This window comes from Drosophila yakuba, chromosome 3R (genome assembly GCF_016746365.2).
Source record: "Drosophila yakuba strain Tai18E2 chromosome 3R, Prin_Dyak_Tai18E2_2.1, whole genome shotgun sequence".
NCBI lineage: Eukaryota > Metazoa > Arthropoda > Insecta > Diptera > Drosophilidae > Drosophila > Drosophila yakuba.
Genome location: NC_052530.2, coordinates 2,340,595 through 2,352,369, shown reverse-complemented (window position 1 = coordinate 2,352,369; position 11,775 = coordinate 2,340,595).

The window sequence follows — 11,775 nt, the reverse complement described above, 5'->3', positions numbered from 1 at the left end:
TCAAATGGAATATTTACTTTGGGAATGTTGTGAAGGAATCCCTTTTCTTTTCCAGACTTCTCAGAAAAAGCTGTGCACTTCAGACAATTGCTAATATGTATCGTGCATTTCTCTCTAACTTTGGGAAACCAATATCTTTTTGAAATCACTTCTACCATTTTGTCTATGCCAACGTGTCCTAATTGATCATGATAATTAAACAAAACGTGGCTTTCCATTTCGCTCGGTACATAAAATAAAATAACTTCCTTATCCTTCTTTCGATAAACTATACCATTACGCATTTCATAATCTTTTAGTTCTGACTGTTGCAGCTGCTTAGCTATAGTTTTGATCTTCTCGTCTCTGCTTTGACAAATAATTAGATTTTCCTCAAATGAGTTACAATCAATCGTTAGTATGTTTGTATTTCTACTGAGCGCATCTACGTGCTGCATGCTCTTACCGGCCCTATGTTCTAAGATGTAATCATACTCTTGTAGAAACAGCGTCCACCTGGCTATTCTTGGACTTAATTCTTTTTTATTTAAACTAAGGTAAAAGCACTACAATCTGTGACTACTGTGGTATTTTGCTTCAACATCAGTCGTTCGTTTAGAAAAGTAAAATACCAGATGAAACTTATTGTCATTCTTTTTCTGCATAAGAATAGAACCGAATCCTAAAGCGCTAGCGTCGCAATGTAATTTCGTTGGGTCTGTGGGACTGTATAATGCTAAATTAGGGGCTTTTAGTAGATTTCTTTTCAATGTTTCAAAACACTCTAACTCTGTCGCGCCAAAATCGAATTTTCTATCTTTTCGTACAAGATTGTATAGGGGCTTTGCTTTTGTAGAAAAATCTTTTACAAATCGTCTAAAATAGGAGCATAATCCAAGAAAGCTCTGAACTTCCTGCGTTTTTGTTGGTACCGGAAAATCTTTAACTGCTTGCATGCCTTTTGAGTCTGGTTTAATACCCTCTCCTGATACTACGTATCCTAAATATTTTACTTCACTTTGAAGGAATTCACATTTGTCTATCCTTAATTCCAACATGTTATTTACTAATCTCCTGAATACTTCCGTTAATATTTCTATATGACTTTTACTATCCTTTGTTGCTATCAAAATATAATCCATGTAAATGAGGACCTTGTCCTCTTTTACTAAGTCTGCAAAAATTCTATTCACAAATCTTTGAAAAACTGCAGGAGCGTTACGTAAGCCGAACGGCATTCTGAGCCATTCGTACTGTCCCATTGGCGTAGTGAACGCGGTGTACTTGACTGAGTCCTCGTGTATATGCACGTGCAAGAACCCGTTTCTGAGATCTAGTTTGGAAAAAAGGACTTTTTCAGAAAGTTTTTCAATAAGGTCATCTATCAACGGAGTAGGGTAGTTGTCTTTAAGCATGTTTTTGTTGAGAGTTCGATAGTCAACGCACATTCTTAACTAGAACAATTGGTGATGCATATTCTGACTCGCTTGCACGTATAATCCCGTCTTTTAGGTAATCGTCTGTTAAATTTTGAACTTGACTTTTTTCTGTATATGATAATCGCCTTGGAGGGAAGTTGAATGGTTTCGTGTTGTCAAAATTAAGTTTCATTTCGCATTTTACTGCTGGGACTTCTGGACGTTTTGCATTCACATAAAATTTATCAAATATGTCTATTAATTTGTTTTTTTAATTCAATTCACACTTCTCGTTAATGTTTAACTGGCTGTATCCTATTGGATCGGGATATTCAATTGATAGTATTTCTAATTCGTCATAAGGACTACTCTCTTTGCTTTCGTTTTCACGATTTCTATTAATTGAACAAATATTTTCAGAATTTTCAGCACTAGCGACGTCATCATTTAAACCATAATTTTCGGAATTTCCATCTTTTAAAACAACACTTTCAGAATTTCTATCATTTGAACAATAATTATCCCAATGTCTATCATTTGCAACAAAATTTTCCAAATTTCTGTCATTTAAACAATAATTTCTATAATTTCTATAATTTGAAACATAATTTTGACAATACCTATCATTTGCAATAAAATTTTCAAATTTAAACAATCATTTTGACAATATCTATCATTTGAACTATCATTATGACAATATCTACAGGTCCCTTCTCGAACGAAATTTTGGCACGTCCAGCTGAAGAAAGTAGCGGTTTACGTAGCGAGACCTTGGCAAATGCCTGCAACATCTGCGCAAACGAGTTAAAACAATGCATGTGTGTTGTCGCAGAAGGGAGTCGGGAATCCCTTCAATGATGTTATCGATTAGTTCCTCATCTTCTATCCGAATCTGTGTAGCCAACAACGTTTTTTCTTCGAAGTATGTAGAAAAATCTCCTGACGGTTTCCATTTGCGCTCTTGAAACTTTCGTCGCGTTATTATTTTGCTCTCCGTGCCGTGGATAGCTTCTCCAAGTTGAAACATAAGTTAATGAACCGGCAAAGTCCGCAAACGTTCCGAAGAGTGCAACCAAATTTGAGCATGGTCCTTCAATTTGGACATCAATCGTAGAAACCACTCGTAGAGTAAAAGGGTATACTAGATTCGTTGAAAAGTATGTAACAGGCAGAAGGAAGCGTTTCCGACCATATAAAGTATATATATATTTATGATCAGGACCAATAGCCGAGTCGATATGACCAAAGACATTATAATAACCAGATGCGTAACGGCCATACATTGGTTTTGCACTATGCAGCCACTTTTTTGGTGACGACCAAAATTGCTCTCTTTTCGCTCGCCTAAAATCGAGAGCGTTAAAATCTAACAAGAGAGAACGCTATAGTCGAGTTTCCCGACTATCTGATACCCGTTACTCAGCTAGTGTAAGTGCGAAGGACAGTTTTTGGCGCTTTGTGGGCGTTAGAGTGGGCGTGGCCAAAAGTTTTTTGGCGAATAGATAGAAATTTACAAGACTAATACAATAATGAAAAAATATCAAAACATTTTTCAAAAGTGTGGGCGTGGCAGCTTTGGGCGGTTTGTGGGCGTTAGAGTGGGCGTGGCAAAAAGTTTTTTTGCAAATCGATAGAAATTTTCAAGACCAATACAAAAATGAAAAAATATTAAAACATTTTTCAAAAGTGTGGGCGTGGCAGTTTTGGGCGGTTTGTGGGCGTTAGAGTGGGCGTGGCAAAAAGTTTTTTTGCGAATAGATAGAAATTTACAAGACTAATACAAAAATGAAAAAATATTAAAACATTTTTCAAAAGTGTGGGCGTCGCAGTTTTGGGCGGTTTGTGGGCGTTAGAGTGGGCGTGGCAGCATGATTCGACAAACTTGCGCTGCGTCTATGTCCCTGGAGTCTGTATGCCTAATCTCAACTTTCTAGCTTTTGTAGTTCCTGAGATCTCGACGTTCATACGGACAGACAGACGGACAGACGGACGGACATGGCCAGATCGACTCGACTATTGATCCTGATCAAGAATATATATACTATATGGTCGGAAACGCTTCCTTCTGCCTGTTACATACTTTTCAACGAATCTAGTATACCCTTTTACTCTACGAGTAACGGGTATAAAAATAGAATTGTCTTGCTTGTATGAGTAAACACAATAAAGGAGATCGTGTGCATGTGTGCGTGCTTATGCTAGAAGACGATTTTAGGGCCGAAATCAATTTTCATCTAGAAACAAATTTGATTAATGTTTTGGTCAATTTCGATTCTCTAACTCTTATGGTTTGAAAGAAGATTTTTATACCCGTTACTCGTAGAGCATTTCTTACCACCCATAATTGCGCGCTTTTTTAAAAATATCAAAATAAAATATAAAAAAATAATTTAAGTGAATCTTATTTGCATTTTAAATACTGAAAATTGGTATTTTTATACTAGTAATTTGACTAATTAACTATAGTAAATAATAAAAACGTATACAAAGTAAATTATTAAAACTACTGTAATTTAAAACAAAGAATTAAAAAAAAAAAGAAATTACATTTAAAATATGAAAACTATTCTAATATAAAATCATATTTGAAAATTATTATGCATTATTAGGTACATAGATTGTGCTATTATTATTTCTATGTTGAATTTAAATAATTGTTATGTTAAGGCAATGCAAAACTAGAGTTTTTAAGTGGTGGCAATTTATAAAAAACAAGAGAGAACGCTATAGTCGAGTTCCCCGACTATCTGATACCCGTTACTCAGCTAGTGGAAGGGAAAAGGAGAGTCTTAAACTCGCGGCGGTTTGTAGGCGTTATAGTGGGCGTGGCAGAACGTTTCTTGGCAAATCGATAGAAATTCACAAGACCAATATAAAAATGAAAAAATATCAAAACATTTTTTAAAAGTGTTGGCGTATCAGCTTTGGGCGGTTTGAGGGCGTTAGAGTGGGCGTGGCAAAAAGTTTTTTGGTAAATCGATAGAAAATTACAAGACTAATACAAAAGTGAAAAAATTTCAAAACATTTTTCAAAAGTGTGGGCGTGGCAGTTTTGGGCGGTTTGTGGGCGTTAGAGTGGGCGTGGCAAAAAGATTTTTGGTAAATAGATAGAAAATTACAAGACTAATACAAAAATGAAAAAATTTCAAAACATTTTTCAAAAGTGTGGGCGTGGGAGTTTTGGGCGGTTTGTGGGCTTTAGAGTGGGCGTGGCAACATGAATCGACAAACTTGCGCTGCTTCTATGTCCCTGGAGTTTGTATGCTTAATCTCAACTTTCTAGCTTTAGTAGTTCCTGAGATCTCGACGTTCATACGGACGGACAGACGGACAGACGGATGGACAGACGGACATGGCCAGATCGACTCGGCTATTGATCCTGATCAAGAATATATATACTTTATATGGTCGGAAACGCTTCCTTCTGCCTGTTACATACTTTTCAACGAATCTAGTATACCCTTTTACTCTACGAGTAACGGGTATAAAAATATAGATTTAAAGTCTATGAACTTCTAAAATGAAGGGCATATTTTGTCATTTTTACAATGCATGTGCATACGTGTGCACCAATACAGTGGTCAGCTGTCGCTGTATGCGTACAAGAGAGCTGTTGGCTCTAGAGCTCTCCGCTCTCTGGCTCTTGAACAAAATTTCGAGAGAGCCTGGAGCCACCACGAAAAAATCGTGATCAAAAAAATCGTATGGCGCTACGCATCTTGTTATTCTAATGTCTTTGTATCTACAGTGTTTCCTGATCGTCAAGGGAGTATGTCATCTAACAAAAGCAACATTGTAAAAGAAGTCAACATCTGTACCGTTCTTAAGCCCGTTGGAACTTTATTGTAATCTGGTGAGTCTTTCCAAATTTGTTTCGATTCCGGAGCTGAATGCTCACTTATCAAGGAAGCCGCCTCGCAGAGACTAGAGAATGGAACTAGAATAACCAACGTAGTCATTTTAAAAGGTATTGCTAATAATACTGTTTAAAGCACTTTACAGATACTGGCAAATGTTGTGATTTGTGAACGTTCATTTTAAATATTTTTCCATGTAGTGTTAGACGATTAGATTGGTCGAGATATAACTATAATTAACGAAAAATCTATATTACCTTTTCTGAATGCAATCCTGATTTGGATAAGGCTGACACCGCCGTGCATGGATCTGATAGAGACCAATTGTTATCAATATTGGAAGAGTAATACCTCAAAGCCGTGTGACTACAGGACAGCTAGAAATTCGCTTGATCGACCAAAATAAGACGGTTCAAAGGCGCCCGTATAGGTTGAGTGTAAAGGAAAAAGAAAAAGTTCGGCATCTAAGTCAACAGCTGTTAGAATCAAACAAGACCTAGTTACTCCCCCTTTGCAAGCCCTGTGTTGCTTGTTCGAAAAACAATGGTACACACCGGGAGCTTAATGCAAATACAGTCTCTGAGAAATATCCATTGCCGTTAATTTCAGATCAGCTTTCTAGGCTGAGTGGGGACAGGTTTTTCAGTTGTATAGACATGGCAAGCGGGTTTCACCAGATCCCAATTCACCCGAATTCAATTGAGCGCACAGCGTTCGTTACCTCAGGAGGCCAATTCGAATATTTGAATATGCCATTCGGACTTAAAAATTTGACCAAACCCTAGAAAAGTTCAAGCCCTTGTTAATTTGCCACTTCCGCGCTCAATCACTCAATCAAGAATATTTATTTGACGTATTTTCGCCAATTTGTACCAAAGTTTTCACAACTGGTGAAACCTCTTTACGCCCTAACTTCAAAAAGCAAATTATTTGTGTGGGAATTGGAGCATGAGCATATACGGCAAGAAGTGTTCTCACTATTTTCGACCCACAATTTGCTATCGAGCTTCACACTTATGCTAGTGCCGATGGCTATGGGGCTATTTTTATACCCGTTACTCGTAGAGTAAAAGGGTATACTAGATTCGTTGAAAAGTATGTAACAGGCAGAAGGAAGCGTTTCCGACCATATAAATAAAGTATATATATTCTTGATCAGGATCAGTAGCCGAGTCGATCTGGCCATGTCCGTCTGTCCCTCCGTCTGTCTGTCCGTCTGTACGTCTGTCCGTCTGTCCGTATGAACGTCGAGATCTCAGGAACTACAAAAGCTAGAAAGTTGAGATTAAGCATACAGACTCCAGAGACATAGACGCAGCGCAAGTTTGTCGATTCATGTTGCCACGCCCACTCTAACGCCCACAAACCGCCCAAAACTGCCACGCCCACACTTTTGAAAAATGTTTTGATATTTTTTCATTTTTGTATTGGTCTTGTAAATTTCTATCGATTTGCCAAAAAACTTTTTGCCACGCCCACTCTAACGCCCACAACCCGCCAAAAACTGTCAGTGTTGAAATTTCTTCTTCGCACATCCACTAGCTGAGTAACGGGTATCAGATAGTCGGGGAACTCGACTATAGCGTTCTCTCTTGTTTTTAACTTGTACCTAAACCATTTTCTTTTAAACTTGTACCTATTCCATTCATTCCTGAATTTTTACCTAAGAAATTTTCACCTAAACATGTGCCTAAGCATTTCCCTCCCAAACCTGTACCCTAACAAATATCCCCTAAGATTGTAATTAAACTATTATCATATAAACTTATACCTAAAATATTATTATCTAACCTAGTATATAAACTCCCTCCTATAATTTCAGCTATATTTTTGTTATAGATGCTTCTTCCTGAATTTTCCTCCCTTAACTTTATTTCAAAAAATTATATACAATTTTACATAATTATTTTCCGTCTTCCTCTTATTTTACTGGCACTCTGCAATCCTGTGATCCTCCGCGCCACATCAGTAGCACAAGTCCTTTTCGATTTGGTGCACTCTCTCATTCAGTGCCTCTTTCCATTACAATTGAGGAAACGAGCCACGCTGCTTCCGGCACCCGCCTTTGCTGCAGGTAAGTTCGTCATCATTAACGCCTTTTGTGAAAGCGTTAACTCTGCGAAAGCTCTAAGGATCCTTCCAGGACTTTCAAAACATTGAAGTTTTTCCTGCGTGCGCAGACTTGGCAACGGAATGTCCTCCACAAGTCCATGAATTTACTCGTCTCGCGACATCCCACGCTAGCCCACACCTTTCTTCGAAATATATAGCGAATTTCTCGCTCGGCAACCAAGTGCGTGCTTCAGTTTTTTTCGCAATGCCGACTTCGACTCGATATCTCCGAACGCTAGCCTATCCAGCAAATCCTCTATCGGAGTTGTAAATCTTCCAGCATCTGCGTTTGTTTCAAGTTTGCTGGGTAGCAAAATACGCCGCTATTTCCCACAAATTGTACAGTATCGAAATATTGTCACACTGCTCGATCCACCGTTTCACAGAATCCTTACAGCCGAAATCAGTTAGCATCTCTGCTGAACGCCGGCCACACAAAACAGCCGATTTTATCTCATCCTCTCTGCCGCTGACTCTGCCATCACTGCCTTCCTCTCTGCAGCTCTCTGCCATTACCTCTACCCACGTCTATGCCATCGTTTTCGCCTCTACCGTCTGGATTCTCAGAACCGTGAACTTCTGAATTTTGTCTATTTCCAATGTCGGCAATCTGACGACTTAAATCATCTAGCGTTATTTGCGCCTTTACAAATTCTACGCGCAATTCCTTCAAGTTTTCCATTTCAGCTTCTAACTCGTCATCTTCCTCGTCCGACTGAATATTTCCCGTTACTTCAATATCTTCCGGCGCGTATTTCGGCACTTTTTTCAGCCTAGTAAATAGCTCTACTTTGGTGCCCTTCGTCGGCAAATTCAGTAGTTCCAGCTAAAGCTTTAATTGCACTACCGTAATGTCCATAATATTTAGTTCCATATTTTTTTTTTTAAATATGTATCCTCTTTTTTTTTATTCTTCTGATTTTGTAGCCCAATGTGTAATAGTTGCCTACACTAAACAAAAGTATTAACACCAGTCAAAGCGTAGTAAACTAAACCTCTCAGGCTAGCAGAGTGTACAGCAGAGCGGGACCCCTTGTTATTTTTAGCTCTTCCGGGATGGAGGGTTATTGCTGTATCTGCTCCTGACATTACATTAAGAATATTTATAGAGTCCCTGTCTGAAACTAATAAGCCAATAAGGTCCGATCATGGCGAAAATACAAATTTTGCCCTAGAAACAAATCAGAGCAAACACTAAAACCAAAAGACTAAAATTAAAGCGAGAGGGAAATAAGTGGAACATCAGGATTATTTTTTTGGCGTCTTAGATAATGTTTGACACACACGAAGTCGCTACCCACCCTACCAATGCCTTTGACCTTTAATTGTTGACAAAGACCCCATATTGTAGCTGATCAAATAGTTCAAATCCCCAGGTCGCGAATCCCCATTGTGCGGATTAAGATATGAAGTAAATAATTATTTATTCAATAACTTTTCAGATGTATGGCATGATTACGTTTGTGTTGTTTCATTAGTAATTACTAATTCAAAATTAAGGTTAATATGAATTAATTTACGATGTTGATTTTAATATACTATATAATCTAATTTTGATTATAATGTCTAGACTTCTTTGGGTCTCATAATTCCCTTTGTTACTATTTTCCTTACATATGAATGGTTAATTACTAAGCGCATCGTTCCTAAGCATATTCTTATCTTAGTTAATGATCATCAGATATCTTTATTAAGATAGAAAAATATAACCGCAGCACAACAACAACAAAACTAATTTGGTAATGAACAGCGAACAGAGAAGAGAATGCGCATTATCAATTAACTAAAGGCGAGATTCCATATGAGAACTTTCTTAACGATCAGTATTAATCAAATTATTATTACAGTCATTTAGGCGCAAGCTTAGTTGCAATCCAGCGCATCAAAACAAAAAAAGAATATCACGGACGGAGCTTAAATGCTTTATATCGATTGCAATTGGATTGGGCCGTATACCACGGACAGATCATTCACAGAGCGCCAACACTTTCCTATAGGAATCAATAAAAATAAAATATTAGTGAAATGGCAAAGGGGTTTATCATATTTTTTTTTTATTTTTTTTCAGCATCTGTCGATCCTGGCCTGGCGAGGATTCCTCTCTCGGCGCAGTTGTGGGCGTTGATTTTCCCTTCGCGCTGCTCAGCCGCCTTGAAGAGCGCAGTTAGGATAACAACAACAAGCGACGATGTTAAAGCTTGAATTGACCGCGCTAAAAATATCTGCTGGGTCGAAAGGGTTTTCGCTCGCCCTTTTGTAAGGCACGAACGGGGCCTTTTTATTGAGGAACGACTGTAAAAAATGGTGTTTTTAAAAGACCGACAGTTTTTACTATACGGAAACTATTTACCGCTGATGAAAATGGCAGGTAAAGCTGCCGTATGCTTGACTGATATACAGGCATGCTCCGGTAATCGAATTCGTAAGATTTTTAAAATTTTGATTTGAAATCGTAAAATTGGTGCTCCGGTTTTCGAAATCGTAAGAATTTTTCGATTTGTAGAACGGGCACTTTTGTCTGGCCGAAATGAAAAGCAAATGCCTTTTTTTATATCAAATCAGATCTTATTTACTAAAGGAAAAAATATTTAACTCAGTGGTCTATTGATGTTAATTCCACATCCCAACAAAACCATTGTGCCACTTAGTTGTTTTATAAAAAATATATTTCTGACCCCAACTCAGATTTGACAAACAAAATGTTGCCGTCGGCAACAACAATTTACGATTTGGTAAGGGGTGGACGTACGTCGTCAAAAGCTTTCCCGAAGTTTGCAATACTGTTCGTGGACAGACAGATAAAAGTACTTATAAAATATAAAAGAATTAATTAATTAATTAAATTGCTTAAATGGTCAAAGTGCAGTATAAAAGTAATTGCGAACATCGGAATTAAAACTGTGAAAAAGGTGGCAACTCAAGATTTTCTCAAGCAAAAATTTTGCGAAAACCAGAGCACCTAAAAACGAAAACGTACGATTTGGCCCAAATCGAAATCGGAAAAATCTTACAATTACCGGAGCATGACTGATAGTTGAAGTTTATCCTTAGGCTTGTATGTAAGGCAATGCCGGGGAAGCCAGCCGTAATAATTTCGCGATGCTGTCTGTCTCGAAATATTTACCGTACTTTTAGCTCGAGATTGGCGGGTGTGCGCCTGTTAGCTAAATTAGGTGATTAGGTCGCGGATGCCGTGAGATTTTTCTAAAGTTTCTATGCACTTGTGTTCTGGTGAATCGGCGGAGAAGAAAATTAATTTTTTTGGGACACACGCGGCTTGGGTCGGAATTGAAAGTTTTTTATAATCGTTTAGGAGAATCAGATGGCAACCTTGATCAGCTGATTGTTATCAACTAGGTCTGAAGAAGGAGTTCGAATATCGTAGGGCGCGAAGGCCATAATTTTAAATATGCTTTTGAACTATAATTAATTTTCTCCAAGGCCAAAAATTACAAATGTAACTGTCACTTTAGTAATTATATGGTTTTATTTGTCATTCACTTCTTTCGCAATCCAATGATAATTTTCGAGGGATCTGCCGCTCGCAGGCAGCTCTCTTTCAACCTCTATTTTAGAGAGGGCCTCTTTTGAGAGAGTAACATGCGTAACATGAGAAACCAGTTCAGACAAAACGAAATCTCTAGCAATTCCAAATAGGACAGCCCGCACAACGGATTGATCGGATTTAGGGTTGTTGATAATATATCAAAATATCAATATATCGATATTTTTTTCTGAAAATGATATATTTATATCGTGATATTTTATTTGCCCAAATATCGGTATTGCAATATTTTTTTTGGATATTTTTTGATATTTTCTCTTTGCTCACTTTGATTTCGACGCGATACCAACCATACGAGCACGTGATAAAATAAATATCAAATCAAATTATATAGAAATAAAAAACGGGACTGCAAAACGCAAATTAATCGAAAGAATAATAAAAACCTGTGGAAACACTTCAAACATGTCCTCGCACCTTAAAAATAAACATAAAGATGTTTTCGTAAAATGTGCGAAAAAGAAGGTATGTCATAAGGTGTATGTATGTGTGCGTATGTTCAAATTTCAGAAGCTCAAAATTTCACTGAGAATTTATTATTATCTGTATTATATCCGTATTATTATTATTATGATCTGTGTTAGAAATACATTAATTTAAGTTATGATATATTAAGATTAAATGAAAATATGAAATTAAATATGAAAATTAAGTTAATAAGAAACTTTTATATTTTTATTGAGGGGAAATAAAATTTTATTTGAAAAAAAAATATCAGAAATATCATATATATCGATATTTTTTTGTGATATTTTAAATATTATCATCATTTTGTTTTGATAAAAAAAATATCATCGATACGATATTTTTTTAATATCACGACATCCCTAATGGGATTGCTTCG